At 47.2% G+C, this 13713-nt stretch overlaps 1 pseudogene; it reads left to right on the top strand.

Moving 5' to 3' along the window:
* The first annotated feature begins 377 nt into the window (after positions 1 to 377).
* On the top strand, positions 378 to 2813 carry LOC138071938 (transcription factor SPT20 homolog pseudogene; annotated as a pseudogene).
* Positions 2814 to 13713: the final 10900 nt, after the last annotated feature.

Below are 13713 nucleotides of genomic sequence, written 5' to 3'. Positions count from 1 at the left end.
TTACATTGGCCTCTTGTAGTTTGGGAAGCTTGCTTTCAAGGTTATACGAAAAGAGGGTCTGTCACGGCCAGCCCATGGAGGAAGTGTGGGCTGTAGGTAATGGAATGATGAGACTGGAATCTGCTTGTGCACACCCGGGGAGCAATGCCCTGAGGGCGGGGTGGGACCTGCTTCCAGCCCATCTGCAGCAGCGAGAGGCTAGACCAGCGGTGGCTTTCTCCAAGTCGCAGGTATTTTGTGCTCTGCTTGTTGAGGGGCGGGTTTCTTTCATTTTTAGGTACACTGCTCACTCCACTGTGGAGTGGGCGCATTTGCAAGACTGAGTTCATCACCCACTTCCATGTGCTCTTCTTACAGGGTCCCCATCTTGTATGATCATGCAGCAGGCTCTAGAGCAAGCTTTGGATCGTGCAGACTATGTCATTGCAACTGCCCAACAAAGACCTCCGAAAAGGAAATGCTCATCGAGCGGAGAGACGTCTCTCCAGGAAAAACTGTATGACATTTATGTTGAAGAATGTGAAAAACAGCCTGAGGTTACGGAGGAATTAAGAACCAACGTGAACCTGTTAGAGAAGCTCCTTAGGAGAGAGTCGTTGCCCTGTTTGGTGATCAACCTGTACCCAGGAAAGCAGGGCTATTCCCTGATGCTCAAAGGGAAAAATGGATCATATTCAGAGAGCATTCGGCTGCCTTATGAAGAACGAGAACTGCTTGAATACTTAGATGCAGAAGAATTACCTCCTGTTTTGGTGGATCTCCTGGATAAGTCTGCGGTTAATGTTTTTCATCAGGGGTGTGTCATAGCAGAGATACGGGACTACAGACAGTCCAGTGCTGGGGAACCTCCGCGTTACCAAAGCAGGCATGTTCTCTTACGTCCCACCATGCAGACGTTAGTCTGCGATGTAGAGGCCATAGCCAGCGATGACCAGGACTGGACTGAGGAGGATAAACTTTTGCTTGAGAGCCAACTGATCTTAGCTACAGCGGAACCACTGTGTCTAGACCCTTCTGTATCAGTAGCCTGCACTGAAAACAGACTGCTCTATAACAAACAAAAGCTGAACACTCTTCCCATGAAAAGGAGCCTCAAGAGGTTTTCGGCGCCTGCTCTGAATCGGCAACAGGAGCTGTCCCATTGTCCACCTCCTCCTGAGCTAAGAATCCTGACTTCTTGCAAAAAAATAAGAGAAAGTAAAACAAGTGAGCATCATGGCCTTAAGATTTTTAAAGCAGGCAAGTGTGTAGATACATGGAAACAGAGACCCTGTAACTTGGCTGTCCCTGCTCAAGTGGATGTGCAGAAGTATGCTAAAGGGAAGAAGTCTGTCAGATACGAGGAGTCACAACCAACCCAGGAGGTACTAGGTGATTCTGCAGTTGGATGTGAGGCTGCCTACCAATCCCAGGCAACGAGGTTGACCGTCAGGCAGCCAACTGATAATTCACTTGCCACTGGAAATGGGTCTGAGAAAGAAGCCACAAGGCAGAGAGAGCCGTGTCTGCCCCAGGCCTCCACAGATGACCAGTTCAAGAGTTTCCTGCCCAGGCCACAGACTGATGCTGGGAGAGTGGTCAGTCGATCTGAGCAGCTGGTCCAGAAGAGCGCCCAGTGTCCAGTGCAGACGTCACCCAGCTCCAGTGGCTCAGCCCATCTCAGGCAGCCTTCTCCAGGGACACAGTCAGCACAGCCTAGGGCTGCATCCATGCGGTCCTCAGTGCCAAACTGGGGAGCCAGACCTCCACCCCCACTCAAGAGACGTCCCAGGAGCCCAGAGAAGAGCTCCTGCAGTGACAGCTTTACCTCACAGCAGGCGGGCAGCTCTCAGGCCCATCCATCTGCTGACCCTGCTCCTCAGCCACCCAGTCTTTCCCAGAGATCGTCTGTGCAGCTGAACAGAGGTAGCTCGCTTCCTGCGGCCACCCTGTCCACCCCAGGTGCGTTACAAAGAACCCCAGACGTCCGGGTCACGACCGTCTCCCCTGGCCTGAAGGTCATCAGAGTAGCGGGCCCCTTTTGCTGTAGCCAGGCTTCAGGGAGAGGGTGTGCCCCTAGGGCCCCCACTCCTGTGGGGATCCAGCTGGGCCAGTGGCCCGCAGGATCTCGGCTCCCGAACTGGAGATCCACACCACCGCCGCTGCTTCCTCGTCCCCCTCCCCCTCCTCCCAGAACCATTCAGGTGCTTTTGAAAAATGCTTCAGACCTCAGGCCCTTTGCTCTGGTGGAGGTCCCCCGCAGTTCGCTGGTCTGGAGCAGCCAGCAGCAAGCCCCGCAGCCGTGTGTCTACCAGCTGGTTCCCCAGGGGGTCCCGCAATGGCCTCAGCCACCAGCAGCCCAGGCTTCAGGCACATGGCGTCCAGGGGCACAGACCCCACGGGCACAGGCCCCACGAACACAAGCCTCAGGGCCACAGTATCTGAGCGCACAGACCCCAGGGCCACAGGGTCGAAGTCCACAGTGTCTGGGTTTACAGGCTCCAGGGGCACAGGGCGCTGCCCGGCCCAACACCACCATCCACGCCCAGCCAGCAGTGGTCGTTCACCTCCGACAGCAGCAGGACTCCCTGCAGCCCCAGGTGCCCAGGTTGTCTCCACCAGGCTCTGTCCAGAGCCACCCGGGGCCGAGCATCTCGCATCACAGGATCCAGGCCTCACAGGTCCCGCGCCGGCCGATTTACTGGAGGGTGGTACGGTGCCCAGTGGCTGCAGCCCCCACAGCCCCCACCGTGCTGCCCCCTCGGGGCCCCAATCCAGGAAGCCAGACAGCAGGGACCCCGGAGGGAGGCCCCCCAGCCACCCCAAAGCCCTGAGACCTGCCTGGTTTTCTCTCTTAAAAAAAAAATTCCAAGAGCAGCCACCAAATGAATCCCGAATGCCAACCTCATTTGGTTTTTTTTTTAACGTGTCACTATTTTACGTTCTTGGATGTGCAGACCTTCCGCAGAGGCACAATTTTTACATACAAGCCCTGAAGGTCTATTTAATAAACTGAATTGTTTCACTTAAGCCATGGCTTTGATGGTTGGTTGTGGACAGTTATTTTTTTGTGATATTCTCAAGTGTATCCAGACACAAACTAGGGTCAGTTTAAACTCCTGAAGCCTTGTTATTTCTCTCAGGCAATAAAACTGTAATACCAAGAAAGTAAAAATTAGTATTAACAAGATGACTTTTAAATTTTTAGATGAGTTACTAACACATAAACTGTAGCGCCTTCACTATTTTACATGTCCAGCTCACTGGTGTTCGGTGGGCTCACCTTGTCGTACAACACATCTCTAGGATTCTTTTCTGCTTACACAAGTGAAACTCTCCCCGTGGAGTGCCAACTCCTCGGGTTCCCTCTCCCCCAGCCCCTGCCCCTGCCCTCTACTTTCTGGGTCTCTGAGTCTGGCTGTGGTAGAGTCTTCCTAGAAGTGGGGTCCTGCAGTTGTCATCTTTGGTGAGGGGCTAATTTCACTGAGTATCCTGACTTCAAGGTCCATCCCTTTTAGCATGCCACAGGAAGGTCATGGCTTTTTACAAAGGGTTTCACTGTATGTAATCTACAGTGAAGTGGCCTATGAAATATTAGAAACATCCTTCAGAAGAGAATGCACTTCCATATTTGTTTAAGTTTTTGCACAGTGTATGAAATGCAATTTTGACACATTTTGGGGGAGAAATAGCTAAACGTACCAGAAATTGATCCTATCACTTTAGAGACCCTGGGACCCCTGCAGGTGTGCAGCAGGAGGTGGGGCACTTGCTTGCATGGTTGTCCCCAGCCCAGGTCGTGTCCTCCAGGCTGCAGCTTTGAAAAGGCACTTCTGGGATGTGGTTGTGTCTCTATAAAATCATTTACAGTTTTGAGATCCCTGGGTTGTTTGCAGAAGGTAAATAGCTAAACGTTTGGAAATGAGTCGATTTGTTTGCTTTTCAGGTGTTTTCAACCTTGTTACATTCGAGGTGACATCCCCCTGCCCTGTTCCTTTCTCTGTCTCTTGCTGTGATCACCCATTGGTCAGCCACGCCTGCTTCCTCTTCTCTATTTTTTCCCTTCTTTCTTATTTCAATGGGGCTCAAAAGATCCCTGAACTTTTCTGTTTACTTCATCCCTTTCTTCCCCCCTTTTTTACTGTGGTAAGTTTACGTAAGAATCGCCTATTTTAAAGTGTGCAATTCAGTGCCATTTACTCCATTCACAGTGTTGTGCACCCACAGCCTCTATTGCCAAAACGTTCTCATCCCCCAAGGGAAATCTCTGCACCCATTCAGCACTCTCTTCCCAGCTTCCTCTCCCCCAGCCCAGGAAACCACCGATTTACATTCTGTCTCTGTGGACTTCCCCATTCTCCATTTTTCCTAAAAACGGAATCAGAGACTCTGTGACCTTTACTGTCTGGCCCCTTTCACTTGACATGATGTTTTCGAGGTTCATCCAAGTTGGCACAGATCTCAGTACTTCCTTCCTTTTTAGAGTTGAATTCCCTTTCCTTGTTTGTGAACACCAGCTTTTGTTTATCCACTGTGTGTTGACGTACATTTGGGTTGTTCCCACTTTTGCCATTGTGAATAGTGTGGCTCTGAACGTTTGTGTACAAGTATCTGAATGCCTCTTATATTTTGTTCTTATAACTTTGAAGGCGAACTTGCTTATAAAATTATTTTTTCTAAGTATACATATATGCCCTAACCAAGTAAAGGGAAGTTTGATCTGGCAGTTCCAAAAGAGATGAGCAAAGAGACAGATAACAGGCGGGTCTTACTCGATCAACCCAGCTGTACAAATGTGCTAGAGATCCTGTTAAGGAAAGATTTGGTCAGCTGGAGGCCAACGGCGCAGAGAGGCCAGGGAGTGACCCTGAGCATTAGAGCTTCATGCAGCCCACCCTGGACATCTTCGGGAATGGTGCCTGCACTTTTAAGGAGTGAAGCAGTGCAATGGCCAATTGCAAGGAAGAGTTTGTGCTCAGCCTTGTGAGCCAACCAGACAGCAGAACTCAGAATTTGTGTACCTTCTCTGCTTTGTCCTCACTGACCTTTTCAAGTGCTACATGGCGACACCAGCTGAAGTCCTGCTCCCTTCCCAGACAAGCAAATAAATGCAGCTTTGTTTCAGATTACTGTTTGGCGGTCTTTATTTCCTTCTAATGGTCCTCACCAAGGTTCGTACTTGATATAGGATCTCTTTATAGTATAATACCTGTCTATGTTTTGTGAATAAACTTTTCATTCATTTTAGCATCTTGAGAACCTGCAGCCTCTTCCCTCCCGCAGATCCATGCACTTCATCTGAAATTTGTTCCCTGCAGGCCTTGTCTTCTGGACTTTAGGGCTGAGCATTCATAGTGAGGTGGTTGTGTGAAAGTAGATGGCCTCAGAATTTTTTGATACAGAACAGAGAAACTGATCCAAGTGATGATCATTCAGGAAAATCCAGGTGGACTCCGTACGGTCTGGCTTGTTGGGGGAGTTGGGGCCCTTGTCGCAGGGTGGGGCTTTGAGCTCAGGATTATATTTCTTGAGGATAGTATCAAGTACAGGGAGGACTCTGGTTCTAGGTCAGCGCTGTCTGAAAGAAACAGAATATGAATCCTATATGTTCAAAATCTACTAGCCACGCTTTAAGTAAAAAGAAACGGGAGAACTTGCCGTTAGTGATTTAACCAAATATATCCAAAGGATATGTGATCAATATCTTAAAAATTTTAGTGAGACATTTTATATTCTTTTATTTTTAAGAACATTTTCTTAAATTTATTTATTTTTGGCTTCTCTCGTTGCAGCAAGCAGGGGTTAGTCTCATTGCGGCGCTCGGGCTTCTCATTGCAGTGGCTTCTCTTGTTGCAGAGCACAGGCTCTAGGCACGTGGGCTCAGTAGTTGTGGGGCATGAGCTTAGTTGCCCCGTGGCATGTGGGATCATCCCAGACCAGGGATGGAACTAGTGTCCCTGCATTGCCAGGTGCATTCTTAATCACTGGACCACCAAGGAATCCCTATATTCTCTTATTTTACTAAATCTTCAGAATCCAGATACTTCCAGCCTGGCTAACTTCAGGTGCAAATTTTTCATCAGAAATGCTGGATCTGTCTTTACATTAAAAAATTTACAATTGACAGTGTAGATTCTTTTTCCAAACATAGTTTTCCAGTAATTCAATCCAGTACCAGTTTTAAAATCTAAATGAGTTAAAGTTTCTTCTTCAGTGTCACTAGCCATGTTCCAAGTGGTTAACAGCTGCCTATGGCTCTGATGTTGATCTGTGCAGCTCCAGAGGAGCAAAGCAGATCACAGAGACAGCACCTCAGGAATGATCTGGGTACCAATTCTGGAGATAAGGGAGGAGCCAATCGCCAGAGCACAAGGGTGGAATGGGAGTGATGACGCAGATCCCATGTGCTGTGCGGTGCTCTCAGGAATCCTCACCGCCTCTGATCACCTGGGCCTGGACTTGTAGGTAGAGATCAAGGGACCCCAGCCTTGGAGCTTGGAGGGTGGGAGAGACTGGAAAACAAGGGTCAGCCTTTTGCTGACTGTATTCAAAATGGCGATGCAGAGGCACTAACCATCCCAGCAATTAATTACAACTCACCTATCCCACCCATACCCCGGGGAGCTTGTAACCTGGGAATTTGAGAGGGGAGATTCACTATCAGCTCTTTCCCTTTCCTGTCACCCCTCCTCCCTGTCCAGTGTCAGCAACTCGAGCTCTTTGGCAGAGAGGAAACCAGCACAGCCATGAGCTAGGTGATGGGAACATGGAGGCTCCTCCTTCTGTGAAGAAGTATGTTTGGTGTATGTTTAAAATTGGCCATACAAGTGTAAATCGCTTTATGGCATTTTGAGTAATTGAAGGTTTGTGGCAACTCTGCGTCCAGCGAATCTATCAGTGCCATTTTCCCAACAGCGTTTGCTCATTTTGTGTCTGTGTCACATTCAGGTAATTCCCTCGCTCCTTCAAACTCTCAGTGTTATTCTATGTGTTACGGTGATCAGTGATCTTAGATGTAACTGCTGCGACTTGCTGAAGGATCAGATGATGGGTAGTATCTTTTAGCAACAAAGTATTTTTAATGAAAGTATGTACATTTTTTTTAGACATAATGCCATCACACACTTTAACAGACTACAACATTACTTGACCATAATTTTATATATACTGGGAAACCAAAAAATTCACGTGACTTGCTTTATTGCGATCTTTGCTTTATTGGGGTGGTCTGGAAGTGAACCCGCAGTGCCTCTGAGGTTGGCCTGTGTGTATCCATTTGAACAATCAAGCTCCTGATGTTCCTGCAGCCCGCCCCTATGCCACACCTTGCCCCATACCACGCTTCATCTTGTGCTGAAAGTCCTGCCGAGCCCTGGCCCTTGGCTTGCCCTTACTTCTTCCTGGCTTCACTGCCGTAGCCACAGTCAGCAAAGGGTGTTCGAGTTAATTGTTAAATTCAGTTCAACAAGTTCCTCATTAGGGACAAATTACCTGAGTTTGAAATCTGCTAATTTTCCAATCAGAGTGAGTGTTTGCACTTGTGATTTGGAAATAATTACCATATGGTAAAAGCAAAACCTATGTGGGGATTAAAGTAAAGCTGAGAGAGGACAGGAGCTTACTTCAGTATCTTCCCTGGAAACTCATGGTATAAGTGCGGATCAGTCGAGGTGCCTCTGCAGGGGAGGCTCACCTGTAGCACCATTTGGCAAAGGCTGTTTACTCCCTGTGTTAATATGCCCTTGAAAGGTGACCGTGGTCTTGAGGGGAGAGCCCTGTGGCCTTCATATGCCTGAATTGTGTCTGGAAAGAGAAGAGTCTTTTGAATTTAGCTCTTTCATCTAAATATACATCTCTACTTTTGCTTAGATCTGTCCTCTTTCTAAAACTTCTCTATGAGTTACAAATAAAAACATTTGCTTGGGAGTGAAAGTGGTGACTTTAAATATCCTTTGAGTGATCTTACAGTGAATGTATTAGGGAAAACTCATCTGAGAAAATTGTGGGATAAGAATTGCTGTAGAATACAACTGTGATCCGAAGTGTAGAAATCTGGGTCATTCACCTTCAATGATTTGTTCCAGTCCCAATTTACTGTATTACTGAAGCTTTGGAAATGAATGGTCAAGAATCGTCAAGATGTCAGGTAATTTACAAGCCATTGCAGGAAAACCCCTTCAGAGATATCACTTTTGAAATTTAGAGCAAGACAAGCTTGTCACCCCTGAGAAGGTGGTAACCCCTCCTCCATTCAGATAACTTGAATTGTAAATGTTCTCAGGTTTCCCTTTGTGCCTTGGCTGCCAGGAAACTCAAAACCCAATTTGAAACTGAAATCACCAAGTTTATGGTTAGTATTAACCTTCCTTGCTCCTTTTTGTTCATTTCTATTGTTTTTTTGTTGTAGACTATTTCAAATCTTCTGTCAGAGGAAACTGGGAGCAAATGCCTCCATACCTGCATCAATGTGTTTTAATAAATAGTAGCTTATATTACGTTTACGTACACTGCCTCTAATCTTATAATAACCTTGCCTATTAGGTATTACTTACAGGGGCTTCCCTTGTAGCTCAGTTGGTAAAGAATCTGCCTGCAGTGCAGGAGACCCGGGTTCGATCCCTGGGTTGGGAAGATCCCCTGGAGAAGGAAATGGCAACCCACTCCAGTATCCTTGCCTGGAAAATCTCATGGACAGAGGAGCCTGGTGGGCTGCAGTCCATGGGGTCGCAAAGAGTCGGGCACAACTGAGCGACTTCACTATCTTCTTACAAGGGCTTCCCTGGTGACTCAGATGGTAAAGAATCTACCTGCAAAGCAAGAGACCCGGGTTCGATCCCTGGGTCAGGAAGATCCCCTGGAGAAGGCAATGGGGAATGGCTATGCACTCCAGTATTCTTGCTTGGAGAATCCCATGGACAGAGGGGCCTGGTGGGCTACAGTCCATGGGGTCGCAAAGAGTCAGACACGACTAAGTGACTAACATTCATTCATTCATTCATCTTCATTACAAATGAAGAAACTGAGGCTCGCATAGGACTTGCCTGAGACAATAAGCTGTTAAGTGCTGCCATGGTATTTTCTGTCTTCTTCTAAAGTCCTTTGCCTGGGTACATGTAACTATGTGTTGACAGGTCTGGATTCAGTGATGGACTGTACACGTGAAACTATTTTTTCCAATCACTACTTTCAGTACAGCACCTAGCCCTTTTCCCCATTCTTTAATGACACCTTGGGCAAATCTGACAACTTTCTGAGTGATCTCGGTTGGTAAAGTTGATCAGTCCCAATGATAAAGTCAATATGGCATCCTCGGGCCTGGAGGGGCAAAGAGAAGAGAAGGGATAAAGAGCTCTTCTGCGGATATGGTCCTTTTCCAGGGCTGACGCTCAGATCTGCTGAGGCGGAGGGGGAGTGCCCCTCTGCACGCGGGGCGGGGGCTGGGTTCTAATTTTCCCCTGGGCTCCTCCACCCCTTGGGGCTCCCTGAGAGAAGAGCAGCTGTGCCTGCTGACTCCCACGCTCTTCTCCAGGTTCTGACCCCCATCTCGTCGACAGCCCTCTAAGTGAGCGCTGTGCTCTTCCACATGGAGCTTTGGGAATTGCTGAGATGCTTTTTTTGAACTTTGAAGGCTGTGGGGTCACGGATCAAGGCGAGCGTGACGTTCTCATTTTCTTTCTAGGAACCCAACCCCTCGGTATCTTTGGCTCTCTCGTGTTCAGATCTCTCTCGACCACAAGGGGGCACCAGACTCCAGGTTCACACATAGCACGCAGCGCCCAGTTCAGTTCAGTTCAGTCGCTCAGTCTTGTCCGACTTTTTGCGACCCCATGGACTGCAGCATGCCAGGCTTCCCTGTCCATCACCAACTCACGGAGCATACTCAAACTTATGTCCATCGCATCGGTGATGCCATCCAACCATCTCATGCTCTGTCGTCCCCTTCTCCTCCTGCCTTCAATCTTTCCCAGCATCAGGGCCTTTTCCAATGAGTCGGTGCAACGCCCAGAGGATTAGTTAAACAAGAATTCCCTCTTCAACTGCTCCCCAGGCTGCAGGGCAGGCGGCGGGACTGTGCCGGAAACTGGATACCCACTTTCCCCTCCTGCAGACTTGCCTCTTTCCTCGAGCAGCTCTCGTGGATTTCTCCCTTAGACGTCTCGACTTGGGGGAGCCGGGGATACCCCCCTCCTCCTGCCCGCTACCCTTCCCACTCGGCCCCAAGAGAAAGCAGCCAGGAGCTCTCTTCTTTCAGATTGCTGGAGTACCTGATGTTTTTTGTTTCCTGTTTTGAGTTAGCAACTCTGGAACAACAGGAAAAGCCCCATTGCAAACACACAGACACACAGAGCAAGCGTCCTTGCCTTCTCCCATTCTCCTCTGTTTAAAAGCTCTGACTCTATGGAAATTTGCTGGATAACTCAGGGAACTCAAACCAGGGCTTTGTAACAACCTAGAGGTGTGGGCAAGGGTGGGAGGTGGGAGGGAGGTTAAAGAGGTAGTGGACATACGTATACCTATGGACGACTCATGTTGATGTATGGTAGAAATCAAAGCGATATTGTAAAGCAATCATCTTAAAAAAGCTCTGGCTCTGCCTTCCCAGTTTCCAGTGGAAAAGGGCAGAAGCCTATGGCTGGTGAAACTTTTTCAAAGGACTGTTTTGGGTGAGTTTTTTTAAGTTTTTTGTAAGACGTGAATAAGAAGTCCTTGGGGAGGAGGGGGGGCGCGCTGCTTGGAACGCTGCAGCCCTCTACCCCTATAATCGCTATGGATGTTTTCTCTCAGCATTGTGTGAAGTGTTCTGCAAGCACAGCTTTGAAACAAATCCCTTCATGCCCGTCCCCCACCCAGCAAGATTCCTCTTGGGCTCTAAGCTGCTCCTGTACAGAACTATGGTAACTTCTACTGGAAGTAAGAGTTGGAGACAGAAGGGGATGATTTTAGGAAGTGTTATTTGGAGCGATGCATCTTCTTCATACTCTTTGAGAAAGCAGAGTTATTTTGAAATTATTTTTTTGGCATTGTTTGGAGCGTGAAGCATTTGAGGTTGAGATTGTGGAGGCCCTGTGGTTATCGGTAACGAGGTCTCAAGTAAAACCCCGGGAGAGACTGCCTGTGGGAGATGGTGAACACAGTCACTGGGAGAGAAGGTCAAGGATACCAGGGGCTAAGCTATTGGAAGGACCATCTGTGTGGATACTGAAATCACCGAGAAGTCTTATGTAGTGTTGGAGAGTGACAGTGAGCCAGGTTCTAGAATCTTCCAGGTATGTGAGGGAGTTGACTTCCTGCAGTGGGGGAAGAAGACTGGTTTGGTTTGGTTTTAGGGGTCAAGATGTCCCTTTATGTTGGTTGTGGGAGACTTTCTCAATGTTGTTTCTTGATTATTGAAAGTATGCTTACCTGCAAGGCCATTTGGTCAGTACTTGGAGTAGAAGTAAGGTGCATTCTCTGTCTTCAGTAGGATTAAAGCCTACTCAGAGAAAAAAAGTAAGTATGTGAGGTGGTAGACATTACTTAAACTTATTGTGGTAATCACTCCGATAACTGTGTGTGTGTATAAACATTATATTGTACACCTAAAACTGACGCAGTGTTATGTGTCAATTATATCTCAATAAAATTGTAAAAAATAAAGTCTACTGAGAGAGAGAAGGGAAACACACAAACGACTATAAATCAAGGACACCGTGGCAAATACTGTTAAAGATAAATCTTACCGGGTGGAATTGGGTGACACCTTGGTGGCTCAGATGGTAAAAGTAAAGAATTCGCCTGCAATGCAGGTGACGCGGGTTTGATCTCTGAGTTGGGAAGATCCCCTGGAGAAAAATGGCAAACCACTCCAGTATTCTTGCCTGGAGAATCCCCTGGACAGAAGAGCCTGGTAGGCTACAGTCCTTAGTAGGGTCGCAAAGTGTTGGACACAACTGAGCTACTAACACTTGCACGTTCATCGCAAAGGAGGCGGTCTTTGGATGGATCTTGGCTTGGATTTTGAAGGCTGAGATGGGTGTGGGAGGAGGGTGTTCTAAGCTGAGGAACAGCACCAGCAGAGGAACGGTGGAAGGTGATGTGCACAGATGAGGAGCTGTGTCTGTCAGTTCAGTTCAGTTGCTCAGTCGTGTCCGACTCTTTGCGTGGTGTATAAGCAGAGTGAAAGGGAGGGATAAGGCCAAAATGACAGGTTGGCTCCATATCATGGATCCTCTTGATTATTTAAATGAAACAAAGATCCCTTTGAGTAAGGGATCCAGCAGAGTCACAACAGGACTTACAACACTTAAAGGGAGAGAAAGAAATTCCAAAACTCTTCTTCCATGTAACAGAGAAATCTGTTAGATATATTTGTTCCTCTACAGAACTGACAATTTAAGTAATATTATTACCAGAGCAGCACATTAAGTGACATGACCAATCCTAGTTGCAGACTGTTAGGTGTTACAGGTTCCATTTGGCAAGATGTGATGATCTGTGATATTAATGTACTTTACAATTAGATTGAGTTTTTGTTGCTGTCTCCTTAGTTGTATTTGAAGTAGCGTCGGACACGACTGAGCGACTTCACTTTCACTTTTCACTTTCATGCATTGGAGAAGGAAATGGCAGCCCACTCCAGTGTTCTTGCCTGGAGAATCCCAGGGACGGGGGAGCCTGGTGGGCTGCCGTCTATGGGGTCGCACAGAGTTGGACATGACTGAAGTGACTTAGCAGCAGCAGCAGCAGCAACAAACTCTGACATTCAGGTATCTTAAGAGATGTGTTTCTTCATAGATAACACTTCCAAGGATGGTGTTTATATTAAATAGTAACAGAAAACAAAATCAAACCATGGCCTTTCACTCAAACCTCCACATTGGCCAGGAGAGAGAGACAGATCCTTGAGTGAATGAATGTTCCCTAGTTCTAACATTATGACATGGAACTGGCTTCACACCACACAACAGTGTCTCTGTACCTTTAGGGGAAGAGGGTACATTCTCTCTTTCTGAGATTTTTTTCACCAACAGTGGGGGCTGGCAGTTTTAAGATTAAGAATTAAAATTCCAAGAAGCTTAAATCTTTATAATATGGCTTTATAAAAGGCTGTAGAGAAGTTTAGCCAATTAAATATGAGGTAGATAATATTAGGGTTGAACCATATGAAACTGCTAACATTTGGCCCTTTTGCCCCATTGAAATGGCAGTTTCCTAAGGTTCAACCTAATAGGTACAGTGTAAGTCGTGAATGTCAGGTGAGAAATATGAAGTTAATTCAGTAAATACTGGGGAGCCAGTCCTGGGGGAAAATGCTCTGATTGAAGCTGTGGTTTAGCATGCTTTCTGTGGCAGGAATGTGAAGGAGGAGCTGGAGAGCAGAGCCTGCAAATTAAACTTGAGTTTCATACCCATCATCCTTGAAATATACCCCTAGATCTGCATCCATAGTATAAATCGATTTAGAAGTGCAATTAGCATTAAGCTTTTAAGTTAAAGATTGTTGTCAGTCACTCAGTCGTGTCCAATTCTTTGTGACCCCATGGACTGCAGCACACCGGACTTTCCTGTCCTTCACCATCTCTCAGAGCTTGTTCAAACTTCATGTCTGTTGAGACAGTGATGCCGCCCAACCATCTTATCCTCTGTCATACCCTTTTCCTACCCTCAATCTTTCCAAGCATCAGGGTCTTTTCTAATGAGTCGGCTCTTCGCTTCAGGTGGCCAAAGTATTAGAGTTTCAGCATCAGTCCATCC

Source organism: Capricornis sumatraensis, chromosome X (genome assembly GCF_032405125.1).
Source record: "Capricornis sumatraensis isolate serow.1 chromosome X, serow.2, whole genome shotgun sequence".
Taxonomy (NCBI): Eukaryota; Metazoa; Chordata; class Mammalia; order Artiodactyla; family Bovidae; genus Capricornis; species Capricornis sumatraensis.
The sequence above is the reverse complement of the archived record's forward strand: the minus strand, read 5'-3'. Positions and strand labels throughout refer to the sequence as shown.